The sequence below is a fragment of the Balaenoptera physalus genome (assembly GCF_965194825.1).
Source record: "Balaenoptera physalus genome assembly, chromosome: 17".
NCBI lineage: Eukaryota > Metazoa > Chordata > Mammalia > Artiodactyla > Balaenopteridae > Balaenoptera > Balaenoptera physalus.
Window position 1 is genome coordinate 58,663,517 of NC_138895.1, and position 22,764 is coordinate 58,686,280.

The window sequence follows — 22,764 nt, forward strand, 5'->3', positions numbered from 1 at the left end:
GTTTTGCTTGATGGGCAAATTATAAAAGTTCATTGCTCCCCATAGTCAGCACCTATACTGTAACTTTAGAAATCATATTTTTGTGTTGGTTTTATCATAACTGGAAAATATAATTTTAATGAATTTTATTTTTGGCTTTATGTTTAAAAGCATAATTGCACTCTCAAGAGCAGATTAAGTGCATAGCCTATATTCAAATAATCCTACAAGCCACTATGCTGAATAGAATGATTTCACCGTAAATTGTTATCCTCCCCAACTCTCTGCTTCCCAGTAAAGCTTCTGATAAATGCCTTCACTGAGTGGTCATGAAATTTACACCTTTGATCCTTCTATCAAAACTGATTATACAGTGTGTAATACTCAGAACAATTTTCATATAATTATTACGACATTTACCAGAATAATGTTCCTGACATTTACCACAAATTGTACTATTTAGATTCTGGATCTTGGACCTTTTTTTTTCTTCAAATAACCCTGAAGTATTTGCTGTCATAGTACATTGTACATACTGTACATATACTTTGATTAGTTCTGCAATTTCTTTTTTTTTAAGTTTGATAACTTTGTACAGGAATCCATGGCATAAGATTAGGTAGAATTTTTATTGAAACTGGCATTTCTCTGATAAGCTTCTCCATTACTTAGAATGTGGCCAACTTTCTTATATACATTAATTGTAAAATGTCTGTGAACTTAGCTTGCAAGTGTAAAATACAGAGAAGATGAAATACCAAAATTCTCTCTCAAAAGCTGTCAAGGAGGAATAATGAGAACCATTTCAGTAGTCCATTCACTCTACAGCATGATTTCAGAGCTTGTTGCATTTGGTTGTGCTGCTGATTTTTAAAACTGACAATAAAGCTCTGCTTTTTATTATATAGCCTTTTTATTACAGCAGTGTACACAGTATGGTAGCATTTTGAACAATTTTGTAAACTTATTCTTTGACAATAACAGAGTTTCCCTAAGAGACTCTTAAACATTAAAAATGTTTTCTAGCTAATAATAAACTGCATGGGCAAGTGACAGTTGATGGGATACAGGAGGAAGAAAAAAAATGAGGTCATGAGACCTGAATTCCAGATAGGAATAGGACTGCTTTACTAAACTCTTGCAATTTTACCTTAAAAATAAAAGTTGGTCATGTGGTCTCTACAGTCCTGAAAACCATAAAATTACTTTTCTCCAGAGGCCAAAAAAATGTGATCAAATAATCAAAATAAATCCTATACATATTCTTCCTGTTTAAGGAGAAATGGAAAAGTAACTATGCCAGGATGAGTAAACAATTTGTTTCATGGATCTAGGAAGATAATTCAATTGAGCAAATGCTAATTTATAACCTCCTATGTGTTTAGTGTGTCAAAGGCATGATATTGGTCTAAGCTGCTATTCCAGGGTCCTGGGAAAACCCATCATTCTACTATAGACCCTGTGAATGATTTTAAATAAAAGCCCCCCCCCCCTTTTTTTTTTCTGATTTCACTTCTGAAGTATAATGGGAACAATATCAGCTTCTAATTGTTCCACAGGAATTGTAAGAAAATTCAATAAAGTGGCATGGAAATAAATTTTTAAATGCATATTGAAGCAATCTGAAATATGCCATAGAAAAGTAAACTAAGAACTAAAATTGTATTGCTCTGTATAAAATTTTTAAAAATTCTCATTGTTCCCCAACATTATGGAAAAAAATCATAATATTTGGATAAAAAATAAATAAAAATCCAAGCTCTGCCCTTCCAGCTGTATGATCTTTGATATGATAATCTATTTAATTTCTCTGAGCCTCATTTCCTACATCTGTAATAAAAGCTAATAAAAATGTACTCAATACTTGGGTGGGCATAAAATATAAGTGTATAAAGCTCCTTGTATTTAGTAAATAGCTAGTAAAATTTCCATCCTCTTTTCCCTTGACAAAATTATGTGAAAGTGGTGAAGGATTCTTTAATCTGTCTCAATTTCAAAGCAGTATAGAGTAGGTTATTACATAACTGTTATAGTTTTAGAGATTCCCAGGGGATGTTTACACTCATTCTTAGTCACTTGTTTCAGTTTACTAAACCACATAAGTAAGCAGTTCTTTCTTCTGCCTAGTATATAGTGAACCTGCAATAAGGAGAACATATTTTCCTGCATTGCCCTCAGGTTGTCAGATTCCACTTTATAATGCCTAGTGTTTATTCACCTAGGGATACATTCATATACAATCTTTTTAGTATATAGTCAGTTCTTGAGGTGAAAAAAAGAAGCAGTAATGAGATAATCCAAACAACATCTATATTTGATTTTGGATTCCATTAGTTTTTGCTTTTCTTCAGATTTACATTCTTAATTATGTTTTGCTCAGGCTAATATTCAAATTAGGTTGATTCCCTGAGCATAATTATCAACGGTAGGGGAGGACAGCTTAGGAGAGTGGAGGGTGATTGAAAAATATCTGTATTTTTCACTAATAATGCAAACATGAAAGAAATGTAATTACAGGTAATTCAAACATTAGATAGCCCACATGTGTTGAAAAAAAGATGAATAAATCATCTATCAAAATGCAAATAAAATATACATTTCTGCACTTAATTACTACTTAGAACTCAGAATTCATTTCATGTGATGCTGCGATTATTCCATTATAACAAAAATCCCAAAGCCTGGAGAGAAATCATTTATTCGTGCCAATGGAAAGCAGTATTAGCACAGATATATGTGTTTTTCTTACTTCTGTGGTTTTTTCATACTGAACAATCATATCATAGTTGGAACATCAGAATTAAGCTTTCAACTCACAAGTTGTTGGGCTGCTTCAGAAAAAGTATTTTGGTAGGAGATGAGAAAAGAACTTAAGTTCTGAGATGGGACAGAAGAATATTTAGAAAAGAATGAATGGTTTAAATATTTAAATAATTTTCTGCATGGCAAATTTTGGTTTGAAAAATTGGCAGTGTGCTAAGTAGGCAGTAACTAAGGTTCACATTGCTGCCCACTAGCATTTAATTCTAATCAACTTATGATCTGTCCAATAGAAATATGATATGGCAAAACAGGATCCTGAAAGTCATTTCACACTTAGCTGCCATTCCTCTTCCTACAGTACAAAACGATTGTACAGGTCCCCTGTCAGTTTTCATTGTTTCTCACTGAATTACTCTGACTTTTCCTCTATGTCCTTGAATGCTTATTCTTTGGACTCTTGCTCTTATCTAAATTGTTCTCAAACGCAGTGCAATAAATAATTACATAGAGATAGAAGTAGAAAACTAAGAAGTAATCTCACAGTGAAAAGTTGAAGTTGACAGCACAGACATGAAGGTAGTTTGGTCTTTGGAAAGGGACGTTTTAGTTCTTGTCCTAAGAGTAGAGTTGGAATTTTGTCCATATCTTGGCCAGTTGCACTGATTGCACCACTAAAGGTAGGCAAGGGCTGAGTTGGGATTTTACAAACAGTGAAGTTCAAAAAATTCAAGAGGGCAAAAGTATAATTTTATTTTTCCATAAAGTACACTTAACAAAGCTCTCAACATTCTGCCTAATAGCACTTGGTCTACTCACAAGTAAATTCAGTCCAAAGAGGCCTGACTCACTAAATTTTGTCCCAAGTTATAGGTGTACCAAGATATTGATTCCTTCAGACACTAAAGCCTCTGGAGGAGGTCTGAGGTAACGGAACTCTGGAGTTGCTTGTTTCACCTATGTGCAGTCTTCTCCATCTACGTTGGTAAACTATACAAGTATTATCACTTTCTACCTGTGATTGATGTAGTAATAATATTTTAGAAAGCTCAGGAGTAAGGTTTTTTGTTGCTATTGTTCTAGCAAGTTATCATGTCAAGGTTCACTCACCAAAAGGTCAGGATAAGGTTTGTGTAAGCTTTTGAACCTCTTAGAAACTCACATGCTCAGGTGATTTAAATTTGTGTTTCATCATCACTTGGTAGTCAGTTTAAAGAACAAAACTGATCCAAACCTCACGATTTCAAGTTGCTGTGGCCAGCTTTATGAATACTGAACAAAGTAAATCTATTTTAGCACTTATTTTTCCTCATAGTTCTGGAGGCTAGAAGGCCAAGATCATGGTGCCAGGAGGGTTGGTTTCTGGTCAAGCCTCTCTCCTTGGCTTGCAGATGGTGCCTTCTCACTGTGTCCTCACACTACCTTTTCTCTAGAGAAAATCAAATGACTACTTACATGTGAGTCTATTTCTAGACTCTATTTTACTTCACTCCCTTATGTTTCTACCTTACACCAGTATCACACTATGTTGATTATTGTAGCTTTAAAATATGTCTTGAAATCAGGTAATGCCAATTGGCAAACTTTGTTCCTGTTTTGACTATTCCAATTCATTTGCCTCATCAAATAAATTTGAGTTAGCAGATCAATTTCTTCAAAAAGCCTATTAAGATTTTGATAAGCATTACATTAAATTTATGGATGAATTTGAGGAGTAGTGACATTTAATAACGCTGCATTTTTTAACAGCATGAACATGGTGTATCTCTTGAATTATTTAGTTTTCTTTAATTTTCCTCAACAATGCTTTGATATTTTAAATGTATGTCTTCAAAATTTTCCATAAATTCATCCCTAGTTTTTTTATGCTGATAATATAAATGGAATTTATATTATCAATTTTTTGTATCAATACTTGTTAATATTATAGAGAAATATAATAGAACTTTGGATATTGACCACGTATCCTGATATCTTACTAACTTCACTTTTAAGATTTATCAGTGATTTTATAGTTTTCTACATATACAATCATGTCATTTACAAATAAAGGATTTAAAAGTTTACTATTTTCTTCCTAAAGTGTATAAACTTTATTTAATTTTCTCGCTTTGTTCACTGACAAGACCTCCAGTACAATGTTGCATAAAGTGATGAGATTAGTCAACTTTGCTTCGATCCTCATCTTAGAAAGCAGTCTTTTTCCATTGATTATAATGATGGCTGTAATTTTTCGTAGTTCTTTACTAAGCAGCAAAAATCTCATTTATTTCTAGTTTGCTGAGAATTTTTATCATTATTGGGTCCTGATTTTTATCAAAAGTCATATTTTTTGCATAAAATAAATACTATATAGTTTTTGATCTTTGAATCAATTAATATGGCAAATTCCAATGATTGATAATATGGATGTAAAACCAATATTTCTTTCTAAAATAAACTTTATTTGCTCATTATGTATTATCATTTTTATACAGTGTTCAGTTTGATTTCATAATGTACTTTAAGGATTATTGCATTTTTGTGTAGGGACATTAGTTTGTAGTTTTCTCCTTAAGATTAGTGTATAAATTTGGAGGATCGGAGTAACATAAAGATGTTGATAATGTTACCTTAATATGCTTTTAAGGTCTGTAGGATTTGCAGTGATGTTTTAGGCATATGTACATCTATTATTGTTGTGTTTCCCTGCTGAATTAACCTTTATAACATTATGATATTTTCCTATTTTCCTTTGATAATACTTTTTTTCCTATTCTTTTTCAAATTATTTTCCCATTTACATTATTATAGAATACTGAGCAGAGTTCCCTGTGCTATACAGTAGGTCCTTGTTGGTTATCTATTTTAAATATAGCAGTGTATACATGTCAATCCCGAACTCCCAGTCTATCCCTGCCCCCCCCATCTTTCCCCCTGGTAACCATAAATTCATTCTCTAAGTCTGTGAGTCTGTTTCTGTTTTGTAGATAAGTTCATTTGTATCATTTTTTTAAGATTCTGCATATGAGATATCATGTGATATTTGTCTTTCTCTGTCTGACTTACTTCACTTAGTATGGTAATCTCCACATATTGAGAAATCATCCACACACAAATATGGTATCAAAACCACCAATTGTGAGAGGGGGAGAACACAAATGCAGGATATTGCAAATGCATTTGAAATTAAAAACCCAGCAACTTAAAACAATCTTGTTCATATATAGACTGCTATATAGAAACCTCATGGTAATCGCAAACCAAAAATCTACAATAGATATACAAGCAAAAAAGAAAAAGGAATTGAAACACAACACTAAAGTTAGTCATCAAATCACAAGAGAACAAAAGAGGAAGGGAAGAAAAAAGACCTACAAAAACAAATCCCAAACAATTAACAAAATGGCAATAAGAACATACACATCAAAAATTCCCTTACCGTAAACAGATTAAATGCTCCAACCAAAGGACACAGACTGGCTGAATGGATACAAAAACAAGACCCGTGTATATGCTGTCTACAAGAGACCCACTTCAGAGCTAGGGACACATACAGCCTTTGATAATACTTTTTAACTTGAAATAATTTTTTCTAAAATTAATATACCACTCAAGCTTTCTTATACTTATTGTTTATATGGTGTACCATTTTGCAACTTCTACTTTAATTTTTTGTCAGCAGAGAATATATTCTTTAATATTTCAATATTTTAAAATATTTGATTTATTAAGAATTATTTTACAGACAAGTGTATGGACTATCTTATTAAATATCCAGGTGTGCTTGAAAATAGTCTGCAATTCTCAGGTTTTGCATGTAATATTTTACAAAATTCACTAGTTCATTGACATTGTTCAAATGTTCTATATACATATTGATTTTTTGTTTATTTGTTTTATCCATATATTATAAACTAAGAGGATTATATTATAAAACACTAGTAGATTTTGACTCTACTCTTTCAAAGGGATCTAAACAAGACTGAGAAGAAGGGAGCAAAGATGGGGGCATTCTTTTTCACATGACATTGGAAAGGATCTAGATGTGAAAACACCTCTGCAAATGGAGAGTAGAGACATTTCCTGAAGGAAGAACTGGGTGGGGTACAAGACTGAGGAACTGACTGAGGAATTATTTTTTTCTTAGACTTTACTTATTTTGTCAGATTTACTTAATCTATAATTTAAAAATAGTGTGAACTCCAAAGCAGGCTGGTGTTGGGGATCTGGAGATGGACTAGTTGGGGAGAGACAGCAAAGGGACATTATTCATCACCGTCATCTTAGGGAGGAATTGGTAATGATGAAGGTGGGTAAGGATAAGGACCAAAGTGGATTCCTATTAGAGTGACGATCACTACCTGCTCCAGAAATAGGTACCACATGGTACCAGAACAAACTAAAGGCAAGAAAGACAATGATACAGAATTTCTTATATGGTAGCAAAAAACATACTTTCAAAATGAATGAGATCCTTCCATCTCTGAAAATAAACAAATGGGACCTAATTAAACTTAAAAGCTTTTGCTCAGCAAGGGAAGACAATGACAAAATGAAAAGACAACCTACTGAATGGGAGAAAATACTTGCAAATGATACAACCAATAAGGAGTTAATATCCAAAATATATAAAGAGCTCATACAACTCAATATCAAAAAAAAAAACAAATTAATTAAAAAACGGGCAGAAGATCTGAATAGACATTTTTCCAAAGAAGATATACAGAAGGCTAACAGGCACATGATAAGATGTTCAACATCATTAATCATTAGAGAAATACAAATAAAAACCTCACACCTGTCAGAATGGCTATCAACAAAAAGACCACAAATAACAAGTGTTGACAAGGACGTGGAGAAAAAGGAACCCTCACACACTGTTGGTGGGATTGTAAATTGGTGCAGCCACTGTGGAAAACAATATGAAAGTTCTTCCAAAGACTAAAAATAGAACTACCATATGATCTAGCAATTGCACTCCTGGATATATATAAGAAGAAAATGAAAACACTAATTTGAAAAGATATATGCACCCAAATGTTCATAGCAGCATAATTTATAATACTCAAGATATGAAAGCAACCTAAGCTCCCATCAACAGATGAATTGGTAAAGAAGATGTGAGATATATATATACACACACACATATATATATATCTTAAAATACACATACACACACACACACACACAATGGAATACTACTCAGCCATAAAAATAATGAAATTTGCCATTTACAACAACATGGATGGACTTGGAGGGTATTATGCTTAGTGAAATAAGTCAGACAGAGAAAGACAAATACTCTATGATATCACTCATATGTGGAATCTAAAAAATAAAAGAAACTTGTGAATATAACAAAAAAGAAACAGACTCACAGATATAGAGAACAAACTAGTGGTTACCAGTGGGGAGAGGGAAATGGGGAGGGGCAACATAGGGGTAGGGTATTAAGAGGTACAAACTACTATGTATAAAATATATAAGCTACAAGGATATATTGTACAGCACAGAAAATATAGCCAATACTTTATAACTGTAAATGGAGTATAACCTTTAAAAAGTGTATGTTGTACACCTGAAACTTATAGTATTGTAAATCAACTATACCTCAAAAATGTTTACAGTATTGAAAAAGACGAATAAGAGATCCTTCCATGTTCAAGTTGTTCCTGTTATCGCCTTTAATTCTTAGAATAAATATATTAACTGTGAATTATCAATAATTTATAGAAAAGGAATCTGAAATTCAACAAGGTTAAGTACGTTAATGTTTATAGCTATAAAATAGCAGCACTGAATTTTTGATTTAAATAGGGTCAGACTCCACATTTCATTTTTCTTGTACAATACTGCAGTATATGCAAAAGAATAGTCTTGTAGGCAAAGATCCAAAATGCATTCTACTTTCCAATAATGTTTAACTGTACAACTAGATCATATTTTGTATCTGTTAAATATTGGAATCATTTCATTAATTATACTTAAGAAATTAATGACAAGATAAAGACAGATTCTTAGTAATTAAGTGACCAATTCTGCCTCCAAGCAAACAGCAGCACTGTCTCTTTGTTTTCTTTTTGGAGGGAATATATGTATATATAAAGTAGCATAGAATTCATTCAGAATAATTCAGATAGCAAGCAGTGTTTGAAGTCTTGGTTTCTTTTCCAAATCAGTGAGCTGTTGAAATGTCTCTTTAAAAAAAAAAATTATTGATGTATGATTGATATGTAAAACTATTTCATGTATACTACATGATGAATTTGAGGATAAGTATACATCCATGAAATCATCACTGTCATCAAGGCCATAAACATATCCAGCACCTCACAAAGTTTCCCACCACCCATTTTCTTCTCCTTCTCCTTCCCCTTCCCCCCTTCCTCTTCCTCTTATTCTTATTTTGTGGTAAGAATATGTAACATAAGATTATATTTTCTTAGCAGATTTTATGTGTACATCACAGTATTTTTAGGTATAGGCACTATTTTGTATACTAGATCTCCAGAATTTTTCTATGTTGCACAGTTGAAACTTTGTACTTTTAGACCATTTACCTCCCCATTTCCTCTTCCCCGCCAGCCCCTGGCAAACCACTATTCTACTCTCCGTTTCTGACTTCGACTACTTTAGATTCCACATATAGGTGATATCATGCAGTATTTGTCTTCCCTGTGTTTGAAATTAAAAAAAAGTAATTTAGGAAGTTGAAGGATTCCAGGATCAAATTTAAAATGTAACTAAAATATTCTAACTGTATTACAAATGTGTGAAATAACTTCACTATAGGTGGTGTTGGTGGGAAAAGTGCTGAACTAAGTATGTTTGGAAATTAAGTTTAAATGCCAAAGAATGTACACAGGCAGTGTATTTTAGTTGACAAATTGTTTTTCATAAGGATATATGTTAATTCTGATACCACTCTACATGTATACTGGAATTGAATAATTAAGTAAATGGTAAATGACAGGAACCAGGTTTCCTACTCTTGGAGAGGGGAGTGTACAGATAAACAAGGGGAGAAAACAAGAACGGTCCATGTAATAATGGATTAGAGTTAGAGACATCAGTGTGAACTCTTGTTTAAGTTAATATGGATGTAGTAGGTTATATGTAAAAAATACTTATATTGTGTGTATATATATATATATTTAGTATATATTAGTAAATATATTCATCTGTTAGCTGAGGGGATCCAGAAGCAGCAATACATCATTAGCAATGAATATCCTTAGTAACCATATTTTGGTTTCTAATACTATTCAGTAAGAGAAACCAGGGCTCTTTGGAAACGTGGCTGATTCTAAAAATGGGGCAAGAAATACACAATTTGAGGCCGGAGTATCTTTCAGCAGCAGAAAGTAAGAAAGTGCTCAAAAAAACCCTCAATGAACAGAGTGTATCAAAGGGTCCCAGGATCCAAATGAAAGAGATCCCAATGGCCAAGGCTGAAATAATTTAAGCAACAAAATAAATAAAGTTGTACTGGATTATAAAACAAAATATAAAATAAATATCCCTGAGTCCATAATTAAAATGATTGAATAAATAAACAAATGGAGGAGAAGTAAAGAGACAAAAATTTTGTGGAAAATCATCCCCCCAAAAAATATTTAAAAGAAGCTTCACTCTCAAGGAGATAGAACATACTCATGATTCCTTACGTATGGCTGCACATAGTGAATTCCTTCCAAAGAGTACAGATATAAAGGGGGTAAAAAGAAAAACTTTAAACTAGAGAAACCTGACAATTACCACCTCCCCCAGGAGTTCAAGTTTAACTTCCACAGTGCTGTCACCTTAACAGTATGTACACTTGCTGTGATGTGTTGGGAATGGCACTTTACTTCTCTGGGCCTCCTCCCAAAAACCTGTACCCCCGCCAAGTCTGGTAATGAGAAAAACAACAGACAAATCTCAACTGAAGGAAAGTATACAATATTCCTGACCAATATTCCAAAACTGTCAAGGCCATCAAAAACAAGGAAAGACTAAGAAATAGCACAGCCAAGAGAAGCCTAAGGAGACTAGGCTACTAAATGTAAAGTAGTATCCTGCCTAGGATCCTGGAATAGAAATAAGACACCAGATTGAAAATGAGAAAATCTGTATAAAGTATTGCCTATAGTTAATAATAATTGCCTCATTAATTGTAATGAATATGCATACGAATGAGACAGGCTGGGATCTGGGACCCTTTGTTGCAGTGCTGCAATGCTTCTTGCACCTGGACAAACCTCTCCTCCAGCAACAAAATACGAAGAAACTATAAGGGACTAAAAATAGCTGCATGCATGGGAGGTTGGGGCAAATTCTGGACGAAAGATACAAAAAGACCAAAACACCCCTACTGCCACTTCTGAAGAGCCAGGAGCAAAAACAGGGTGTCAAGAGCAAAAGCAGGGTACTGTGCATGTCCTCTGCACACACCACCACCTAAGGGGTGGGCAGACCACCTAAGCCACCCCTCCAGCCCGACCCCTGGACACACCCCTACCCTTACACCATGTAAGGAACAAGCTCGGCCCCCCTACCCCGCAAGGGAGTGAGCAGTAAGGGAACATGTTGCTTGTTCTCACTCCCCTCTGCTGCAGCAGGGGCCCCAATAAAGCCCTGCCTGAATTTCTTGTCTGGCCTCTAGTCAATTTCTATTGATTGGGGAAAGCCAGGAACCCTGGTCGGTATCACTAACATATGATTTAGTAACATGAAAAAGTGTATGGGGTATATAAAGTTTTTCTCTTTCTACTATTTTATCAATTTTTCTGTAAATCTAAACCTAAAACAACAAAAAAAAACTGAAGTAAAAATTTATTTAAAAGGAAGGAAGAAATGAAGAAAAGAGGGAAGGAAGGAAAGGAGGGAGGGAGGGATGGAAGGAGGCAGGAAGGAAGAAAAGCAAGAGAGGGAGAGAGGGAAAAGATTCAGGGAGGCAAAGTATCCCTTTTTTAGACCAAGTCTCTTCCTGTGTCCCTTTATGGCACAATTTCTAGAAGAGTTGCCTATAAATCACTATGTCGATGTCTTCATCTCCCCTTTGTTTTTTAACTTACTCCAGTAGAGTTCCTTCTCATCACTACAATAAGTTTGATCTATGGCACGAGTAACTTGCATCTGTCCAAATCTAAAGGTATGGTTTCTGTCCTTGCTGCATTCTTTTGCTGAGTAGCATTTTGCACAGTTGACTTCTCCCTCCTTCTGGAAGTAGGTTTTTTCGGTTTCCTTGTCCTCATACTCTTTAGTTGTTGCTGTTGCTGTTTTTTCCTTTTCAGTGGCCACTCCTTTTCTGCCTTTTTGCAAAATGTGGGTTTCTTTTCCTGCTGGACTAGTAATTGGAATCTTCCAAGCCTTATCCCTAACTCTTTTATTCTTATATGTCCATATTTTCTTTAGATGGGTATTTCCAAATGGTATTTATCTCCAGCCCAGATATATCTCTTGTGCTCCATAGTCTTATATAAATGTCACCTCTTCAGAAAGATTTTCCCTGACCACCCAATCTGAATGTTTTCCTCAGTATTTCTACTCTATCATTCTATTTTTCATTTTATTATTCTCAGTAGCATTTAACACTATCTAAAGATGCCTTGTTCCTATATTTCTTGTAATGTTTGTCTCCCTCCTTTCTGACACTCCTGCTATCAGTTCCCCACTAACCATAAACTTCGGAATTGCTATAACTTTGGCCATTTCCTTCACAATTTAATTCTTAGGGCTAGTGCAATACAAAGAAGATAATGGATAATTAATAAACTAAATATACAGGTCTGGTATTATTAATATAAACACTTATGTGTTAGATAAATAAACATTTAATATCTGTGGAGACAAGAAATCACAGAGATTGAGACTGAGATATTTATCTATCATATTCTAATTTTTCAGAATTGACTTTTCAATTAATACAGTAGTATATTTATTACATTATAGCTCTTGGTATGTTTTCTGGTATCTGAACTATATCTCGCAGACTGTGAATTTTGCTGACTATTCTTTGTAGGAATGGAGAAGTGTTTGCTGTAACGAATGAAAAAGGAATTTAGCTTTGGAGTCAGATACCTCTAGGTTTATTTTCTGTTTAATAATTAGATTTAGTAATCTTTGACTTTATAAGGTTAACCTAAACTCTGATCACTGATTCTTTTCATTTTCGAAGCACATGCACATATAATTATTAATTAAAATATGCATATGATGCTATAGGAACCCAGTAGTGAGTGAACTACCCTGGCCTGATGGAATAAGGAGGCTTCTTAGAGTAGGTTATTTTTTAGAAGGGTCTTAAAATTTTAAGTAGAAATTTAGGAGAGCTTTGAAAGAATTGACAATGCAGAAAAAAACAACATAAAATACCAGAACATATAGTGGCCCCTCAAAAACGAAATCTTGTTCCAGGGGCACAGGATTGTCCCCTGTAGCTAGAACACAGGTTTTACACAGAGACTGAAGTAACATAATTTGTCATTCCAAGATTCTGGATTTATTAGTATAAAAAATAAAGGCAAGCACTTAACATTAAACAACTGTGATCATCTCTCAATCATCATAATTTGCTCTGCATCGATTGCATGCAGGACCACTTATTCCAATGTTTTCAGCCAATGGAAGGAGTGATAGACTACTGTGTGTCCCACAGAATCCATTATCTCATTACTTCTTTACTGTTACAGTGCATTCATTTCAGCTGAGGATATCATCAGCCAGCTAAAATACTATACTGCCCCTCAGATTCTTGAGACTAGATGCGACCATGTAGCTAAGTGTTGGCCAATAAAATATTGCCAGGTTTAAAAAGAAAAGCCTCACTTCTGGACATGCTCTTAAAAGGAATGGGCATGTCATCCATTTGCCCATTTTCTCCTTATGCTGGACTAGAGTGTGGACTTGAGAGTGGGTGGTGATGCAAGCATCTTAGCATTCAAAATGGAAGCCACATGTTTCAAGATTGTAGAGTAAGAAGATAGAATTAGCGTGGATCCTTGTGCCACCTCATGGAGTAGAGCTTTCCTGACAGCCCTGGACCAAGTAGCTCTGACTGTGACATGATAGAAAAATAAAACTCTATTTTGTTTAAATCATTGACTTGTTTTGGTATTGTCTGGCTGCTTCATTTATAGCAGCTTAGACTGTACCATGGCTAATATAGAAGGGACAATTCAAAGAATGCAACAAAAGTAGCAGACATAAATTGTACTTTTCCTGCTGCCCCAAAACTGAACACCTTGGCCCAGATTTGGAGATGAGAAGATAATAAATACCCTTATATTCTGAAGGGGAATTTTGAAGAAAGCTATCTAACGACTGAAGTTAGATGTTTCTCCTAGAGTTTACTAAGAGGCACTATTGCAACCATCTACCACTGCTCCATAGAATCTTCTCAGAGTGTAAACAAAACAGAGAAATGGAGAGGGAGTCAAACTTTGCCAGCATTGTTTGTGATAAGTCTTTTTCTGCCTTATTTCATAGATTATCTTCATTGAAGCCACGCGAAGAAAGAGGCTCCAAAAGAATAACTTCTATGGTTTAGGTGAGTCCACAACCAAAGGTAACTGTTGTATTGTTCTCTGTTGGAATCTGTATAAGGCAGGAGACCTGCTTACTTACCTTTAATCTGTCTGAACATAGGTCAGCAAACCAATTATTCACATATACATAATCACAGGAAGCAGAATTTTACCCTAAAAACATGTTTGTGATTGATTGTAGACAGCCTTAACTATTTTGATACCTACCAGATTGCAAATTCATAAAGTAAATGCAATGCGTGTATTTTAAAGTTATTTTAAAATCTGAAAATATTTTTTCTTATCACTTTTCCATATTTTAAAATAAACCACAAAATAAAGTGTTAAATGATTCCACATTATACTGATGAAATTCAAAGAGCTATGTAATGTTTTGTTTGGTACTTTATTTAGAAATGGAGACTAATTTATATTATGATTATTAACAAGAAGCTTGGTAAGCAAGGTCAATTTAAAATACTACTCTCTTATTTTAAGAAAATACAAAGGTTAGCATCTTTTTAATTTTAGAGAAAATTAGCAAATATGTTTGCTTTCTGGGTATCTTGAATTCTCTTTATGACAGCGTCATTTCAAATAGAGAGATTAAAAAGGTGCTAAACTTTTGGCCCATATCAAAATAAATTGCCCTTGATTAATTTATTTGGAAATTTAATTGTTGGATTGAATTTATAACCTCAACTTTATTATTTTCTTCAAAATGTTATACAAATTTGCTAAGGTTTTAAAGTAGTTTTGCAAAATTGATAGCTCATCAAAAAGTAAGCATCTACAATGAAGAGAAAACTTATTATTAATTGGCATACACATAGGAAAATAATAATTTAAAGTGCTGCAGAGAGTAAGTATGAGCAATTGAAAGGCGTACATTAAAATGTTTTATTTATTCCTATAACACACATAAACCATATTTTACTTTTTATTGTATTAATTTTTTAAATTTGGGATTTGCTTAATAGTCATTTTGAACAATGTGAAAGATTAGAATTTTCTTATTAAACAATTTTAGTGGATAAGTGAGCATACCTTAAAACAACAAAAATATCATTAAACATAATCATTGGCATATACTGGTGCATTTCCCTAGCTACCTAGATGCAGAGTGATGTGACTCAGAGAATGATATGTTTGAAAGGAAAGTAGGAAGCTGATGAAATATCTTTTCCCCAGTGATCTATTTTGAGATTTCTATATTTAAAATCACCAATGATTTAAGAACAGAGATTTTAAAAATTATATTTTTACATTTCCACATAAGTTCATCAAAGCCTCTGGTATGTTCTTAAATGGAAGCAGTGATGATATATAAAGACTGGCATTAGAACCTGGTATGAATGAATTTTGCCAGTAAAGATGCAAATTGGAGTACTAAATAAAGAATTTAAGGTTTAAAGTCATAGCAAAATGCCTAGTATATCTTTGTATATCAGTAAATAAATAATTCAATAACATTAATCATGTCTGCATATAAACTTACTCTTATCTGAAGAATTATCAGCTTAATCTGGAATAAGACCATTTAGTTTAGCATCCATGATACCTGTTGGTTCAATCAGGAAACCCATAATCACATTTAAAAATATTTGTAGCTATTTCTCTTCATTAGAAATTACATCCTTTGATAACAGCATTCAGGAGATTCTCTCAGAATTAATCTTGACTAGGACCCAAGAAAAGGCTGAGAAAATGATTTTTTTTCTTTTTCTTTATTTCCATTCTCACTCAGAAATGTATATCTTTTCTATGCGCCAAAAGGGAGAAAAATATACACTAATTTATGACTCTGATTTGATACCTATAAATCAATTCCCATTTTATAACATGTACCTTGTATTCCAGGTTCATAATAAACACTGAAAATGAGTCAATGACATTTACTTGAAATCTTCAGTAGGTAAAATAGGACACTGAATGATAGAAACAACATAAATCAGTGGCTATTTAAATAATTACTATAGTAAACTAATATAATATGGACATTAATTAGCTGAAAATCACAACTATATTTATTTATCTTGTTGCTCCTGTTACCACAGGCATTAAGAGGTGATGTTCTATAACTTGAAGAATTTATTTGCTTAACATCTAAATTGATGGCTGTGACCAGTTTCCATTTATCAATTCCCATTTTCATTATGTTTGAATTTCAGACAAATTTGATTCAAGATCAGTAGCCTTTGGCAGTTTCACTGAGATGAAGGAAGATAAAAATAGAAAGATGAAAATTGAACTGACAATGCTGTGTGAAAAGTTTGTCATGTACAGTCACTAAACCCTCTATCTGCTGAATTCCATAAACAGCTCACAGAAGAGGTGTACAATAGAAGATGAGCAACATTGTTTCATTGGTTGATTATTTAACTTGCACATTATAATGTAGCATTTAAATTCATGTATTAAATGATCTCACTTCAGAATATTTTTATAATATATAAATCATATTTGCACTGGAGAAGACAATCAATGCAAATATACATCATCACTAAACCATGAAGTCATAAATGCAAAGTTGCATCTGGAAAGGACAATAATTAGAATTCATAATATGTTAGTACCAGGGTAAAATAAATTTAGTCAGGAAAGGGGTGTGTGTGTGTGTGTGTGTGTGTTTAATTATTTAAGAAAATTTAAAGATAATACCATATTAACATTTTAGAAAACAAGTGAGTATAATTTAATCACTTAATTATTCATTTACTCAAGGAGTGCCTAGGACATGAGAAATACTTAGATACCTGGATTCAGTGATGAGCAAAACTGACACTGCCCTTGTCACACTGAGCTTGAAGTCCAGTGAGTGTTACAGAAAGTAAACTATAAATTACAGCCAATTAGTATAAGTAAAAAAGGAGATTATGAGGTGCTGGAAGAGCAAAGGGCTGGGTCATCTACCCATGATTCAAGTGCTAGGAGGAGGGTTAAGGACATTCCCTGATGAAAATGATTTCCAAATTGAGACTTGAATAGGAGTAAATGTTAACTAGACAAAGTGAGAGGATCAAGTGTTTCAAGCGGAGGAAAGAAATTGCAGGGCCAAGCCCAGGGTAAAAGAAAGCCTGGCCAAGTGGGAAAAACCCAGCCATGACCTTTTTCCTTGAGTATAGAGGGAGACAATGGGGAAATAAGAAGTTGGGGAATAAGACTGAACCAGCTCATAAGGGACTTATAAGCTCATTTATTACTTTTGTACTTCAGCTAGAGAGCACATTCACTTTAGCACTGAAGTGTTGAAAGCTGAGACATAGCATATTTTATTAAAATTATTTTGGCTGCAGTCCAAAAAAGGGACAGGAGGTGATCTACTCAGATGGCAGGGATATCAGTTGAAAAGCTGTGAAAATTTGAAAGATGATAGTTATCTGACTTTGAAAAGAATAAGAGAGATGGAGAAACATAAACAAATTTAAATGATAAACGTGCATTAGAATAGATAACTTGGTGAAATGGTAGACATGTATGGGATTGAGTGGCTTTAAGTGAGTGGGTGGGCAGAATGTAGCCCAGGTTTCCTAACTAAAACAACTATAGAGATTGTCCTACTGATAATGAACTCTGGAGAAAAAGTGGATTAGGGAGGGGAGACGATAAATTGATTTTTGTGCATATTTTAAGAGGGCCTGTTATGTAGATATTCTTTCTGGGGCCAAATTTGCCTAGGTTTATAACCCAAGCCTATCATTTATTAGCGTGGATTTTGGGTGTGGTACTTAACCTGTGCCTTATTTGTTTGACAAATAGGTGTCCTGGTAGTTTCAAAATCATGGGGTTTCTGTGATTGTTAAAGGAGATAATAGTGTAAAGCATTTAAATTAGTGCTAGGTACATAATAAGCACTCAATGAATTTTAAATATTTTATCAGTTTTAGATATCTATAAGATATGCAAGAAGACATTCTCAGAAAGAGAAAGGTCACATACATCTTAGGTGGACAGTGTTTTGGCTTGGGGATAAAGATGCAGGGATTATCAGAACACAGCTGTTATCTGATATCATGGAAGAGCAGAGGAAATCTCTATAGAATAATAAAAGAGTGCCAAAAATTGCACTCTGAGAAACTCAAAATATTGAAGAGGCAGAAGAGAAATGAAGATACTGGAAGATTGAAAATTAACAATTATAGATTTAGGGGGAATAAAAGAACATAAGATAAAATAAAATGAAAAAATAAATATAAAAAAAAAGATATGCTTCAAAGGTAAAATTCTAGATTTTCTGAATGAATATGAGTTGGGAAAAAAAAGGGGAGTCAAAGTAGACTTCAAGGGCTTCCCTGGTGGTGCAGTGGTTGAGAATCTGCCTGCCAATGCAGGGGACACAGGTTCGAGCCCTGGTCTGGGAAGATCCCACATGCCGCGGAGCAACTAAGCCCGTGAGCCACAATTGCTGAGCCTGCGCGTCTGGAGCCTGTGCTCCGCAACGGGAGAGGCTGCGATAGTGAGAGGCCCGCGCACCGCGATGAAGAGTGGCCCCCACTTGCCGCAAGTGGAGAAAGCCCTCGCACAGAAACGAAGACCCAACACAACCATAAATAAATAAATAAAATTTAAAAAAAAAAGTACACTTCAAAATATTATACAACCTGGTAAGTGGTGTTGTAATTTTTAAGATTTGACAGAAGCTTGAGGTGAGCAAAAATAGTCCTCAATGAAAGCTTCTAGGCAGTGAATGTAGATATAAGATAGAAGAATTCTGAGGACTGGATTACTTCAACATTTAAAAGTAGAGAATAGAAAAGCCATTGCTTTTTTATATTGATTTTATATTTTGAAACCTTATTGAATACATTTATTACTTCTAACAGTTTTGGTGTTGTTGAGTCTTCAGGTTTTTATACATATATGATCATACCATCTGCAAACAGAGATAATTTGACTTCTTCCTTTCTGATCTGGATGCCTTTTATTTCTTTTTGTTGTCTAATTCCTCTGGCTAGAACTTCTAGTACTATATTGAATAGTACTTGCCTTTACTGGATGTTAGAGGAAAAGCTTTAGTTTTTCCCACTGATTATAATGTTGACTACAGGCTTTACATATATGGCCTTTATTGTGTTGAGGCAATCTCCTTGTACATATTTTGTTGTGAGTTTTTTTTATCATGAACAGATGTTGAATTTTGTCAGGTACTTTTCCTGCATCTATTGAGATGATCATGTGGTTTTTCATCTTTCATTCTGTTAATGTGGTGTATCACACTATTGGTTTGCAAACAAAAATTTGTGGCATTTCTAAGCACTAACAAAGAAATATCTGCAAAGGATGGATAGTAAGAAAACAATACCATTTACAATAGCAGTAACAATAGTAAGATATTTATGAATAAATTTAAACAAAGAGGTGAAAGGCCTGTACACTGAAAATTATAAAACATTGAAGAAAGAAATTAAATAAGACAGATACTTGCAAACGCATCCCATGTTCATGGATTGGAAGACTTAACAGTCTTAAAATGTCCATACTACACAACATGATCTACAGATTCAATGCAATCCCTACTGAAATCCCAATGACATTCTATCCAGCAACAGAAAAAACAATCCTAAAACTTGTATGCAACCACAAAAGACATGGAATAATAGCCAAAGCAATCTTGAGAAAGAAGAACAAAGCTAGAAGCATCATGCTTTTTAATTTCAAAATATATTACAAAGCTACAGTAATGAAAACAGTACGATACTGGCATAAAAACATTTAGAATAATGGAACAGATTAAGAGTCCAGAAATAAATATACACTTTTACAGTCAACTTATATTCAACAAGGGTGCCAAGAATACACAGTGGGGGAAGAGGAGTCTCTTCAATAAATAGTGCTGGTAAAACCAGATCTCCAGATGCAAAATAGTGAAATTGGCCCCTTAACTTACACCATACACAAAAATCAAATTAAAATGGATTAAAAGGTTAAATTTAATACCTGAAACCACTGGAAAAATTTTTTTTAAATATAGGAAAAAGCTTCCTGACATTGGACTTGGCAATGGTTTTTTAATCTAACATCAAAAGCACAGGGAACAACAGTAAAATTAAACAAGTAGGACTGCTTCAAACTAAATAACTTCTGCACAGCAAAGAAAGCAATGAACAGAGTGAAAACGAAGAATATGGAATGGAAGAAAATATTTGCAAACCCTATATATGAGAGAGGATTAATACACAAAATATATAAGAAACTCATATAAATCAATAGCAAAGAAAAAAAATAATAACCTGATCTTAAAAATGGGCAAAGGAACTGAATAGACATTTCTCCAAAGAATGCACAGAAATGGCCAATATGTATATATGAAAAGATGCTCAACATCACTAATCATTACTGAATGGCAAATTAAATGCACAAGGAGATATCACTTCACAACTGTTAGGATGGCTATTATCAAAAAGACAAGAAATAACAAGATTTGGTAAGAATGTGGAGAAAAGGGAGCCCTCATACACTGTTGATAGGAATGTAAATTGGTACAACCATTATGGAAAACAATATCTCCATATTCTTGATATCTTCAATATCTCATATTCTTGAGGTTAGTCAATAAATTAAAAATAGAACTACTATATGATCCAGCAATCCCATTTCTGGTTATATACTCAAGGAAATTGAAATCAGAATCTCAAAGAGATATCCTCTCTCCCACGTTTTCTGCAGCAGCATTCATAATTGTCAAGACATGGATATGACCTATGTTCATCAACTGATGAATGAATAAAGAAAACATGGTATATAATACAATGTAATATTATTCAGCCTTAAAAAAAGAAGTAAATGCTGCTATTTTTGACAACATGGATGAAACTGAAGGACATTATGGTAAAATGTCTGGTGAAATTAGCCAGACACATAAAGACAAATACTGCATGATATCTTATATGCGGAATCTAAAATAATCAAACTTCCAGAAGCAGAAAGTAGAATGGTGGTTGCCAGGGGCTGGGAGGAGGGGAAAATGGGGTAATGGTGGTCAAAGTGTACAAAGTTTTAATTATGCATAATGAATAAGTTCTGGAGATTAAATATATAGCATGGTGACTACTGAAACAGGAGGGAAGGAGGCAGGGCACAACCTTTGAAAGAATGACATAGCCTGAGGACATGACATACACTGATTAGAACCAAATGGGTCCAAGATGGTGGACAAGTCGATTTTTTCCACTAGAGGTTGAGCCTCAGTATACGCTTACATCAGCAAACTAAATGACACACCCAAAGGCCCTGTGACAGTTCCAAGAGTGACTGTAAGGATCAAAAGTGGGCAGTGGCCCAATTCCTGGAAATCCCTGCCCCTTCCTAAAATAGCTGGAATACTCCTCCCACTCACTAGCCTATGAAATTACCCACTCCTATAAAAACTGACAACCCCATACCCTGGTGTCTTTCTCACCTTCTGAGCTGGCCCACACTCTGTCTGTGGAGTGTGTTTCTCCCAAGGCTGCTCTTGCCTTCTGAGATGGCCCACACTCTGTGCGTTTCTCCCTAAATAAATCCACTTCTTACCTATCACTTTGTCTCTCACTGAATTCTTTCTGCAATGAGACATCAAGAACCTGAGCTTCATTAAGTCTTGAAATCAGGTGTGTGATCTCAGTTGGAAAACTGTGGGTTTTGGCCGGGTTCAAGTCCCGGCCACATGGGTTCAAGTCCCAATCTGAGTTTTGGCTGGGTTTGAGTCCCGGCAGTGTGGGTTCAAGTCCCAATCTGGGTTTTGGCCAGGTTCGAGTCCCAGCTGCGTGGGTTCGAGTCCCAATCTGAGTTTTGGCTGGGTTCGAGTCTCGGCCGTGTGAGTTCAAGTTACAATCTGAGGTGCACTGTTTCACTACTGTATTGTATACTTGATATTTTCTATGAGAGTAGATCTTAAGTGTCCTTACCACACACACACACACACACACACACACACACACACACACCCCAAAGACCAAAAAGAAAATAATTATGTGAAGTGGTAGATATGTTAATTAGCTTGATTGCAATGATTATTTCACAATGTATACATACGTTAAAACTTCAAGTTTTACACTTTAAAATATATAATTTATATTTGTTAAATATACCTAAAGAATTTTTTTTTTTTTAAAGTAAGATACAACAAAGGAAAATGCAGGGCTTCCCTGGTGGCTTGGTGGTTAAGAATCCGCCTGCCAATGCGGAGGACATGGATTCGAGCCCTGGTCCAGGAAGATCCCACATGCCGCGGAGCAACCAAGCCCATGCACCACAACTACTGAGCCCGTGTGCCACAACTACTGAAGCCCACATGCCTAGAACCCATGCTCCACAACAAAAGAATCCACTGCAGTGAGAAGCCCGTGCGCCACAACTGGAGAAAGCCTGTGTGCAGCAACGAAGGCCCAATGCAGCCAAAAATAAAAATAAATAATTTATTAAAAAAAAGAACAAAAAACGAAGGAAAATGCAAAGGAGTGATAGTGAGACAGTGGGAAAACTCAGAGAACATGGTATCACAGAAGCTAAATGAAGAAGGAAGAAGAGTTAAATGGTGTCAATGTTGAAGGTGAAG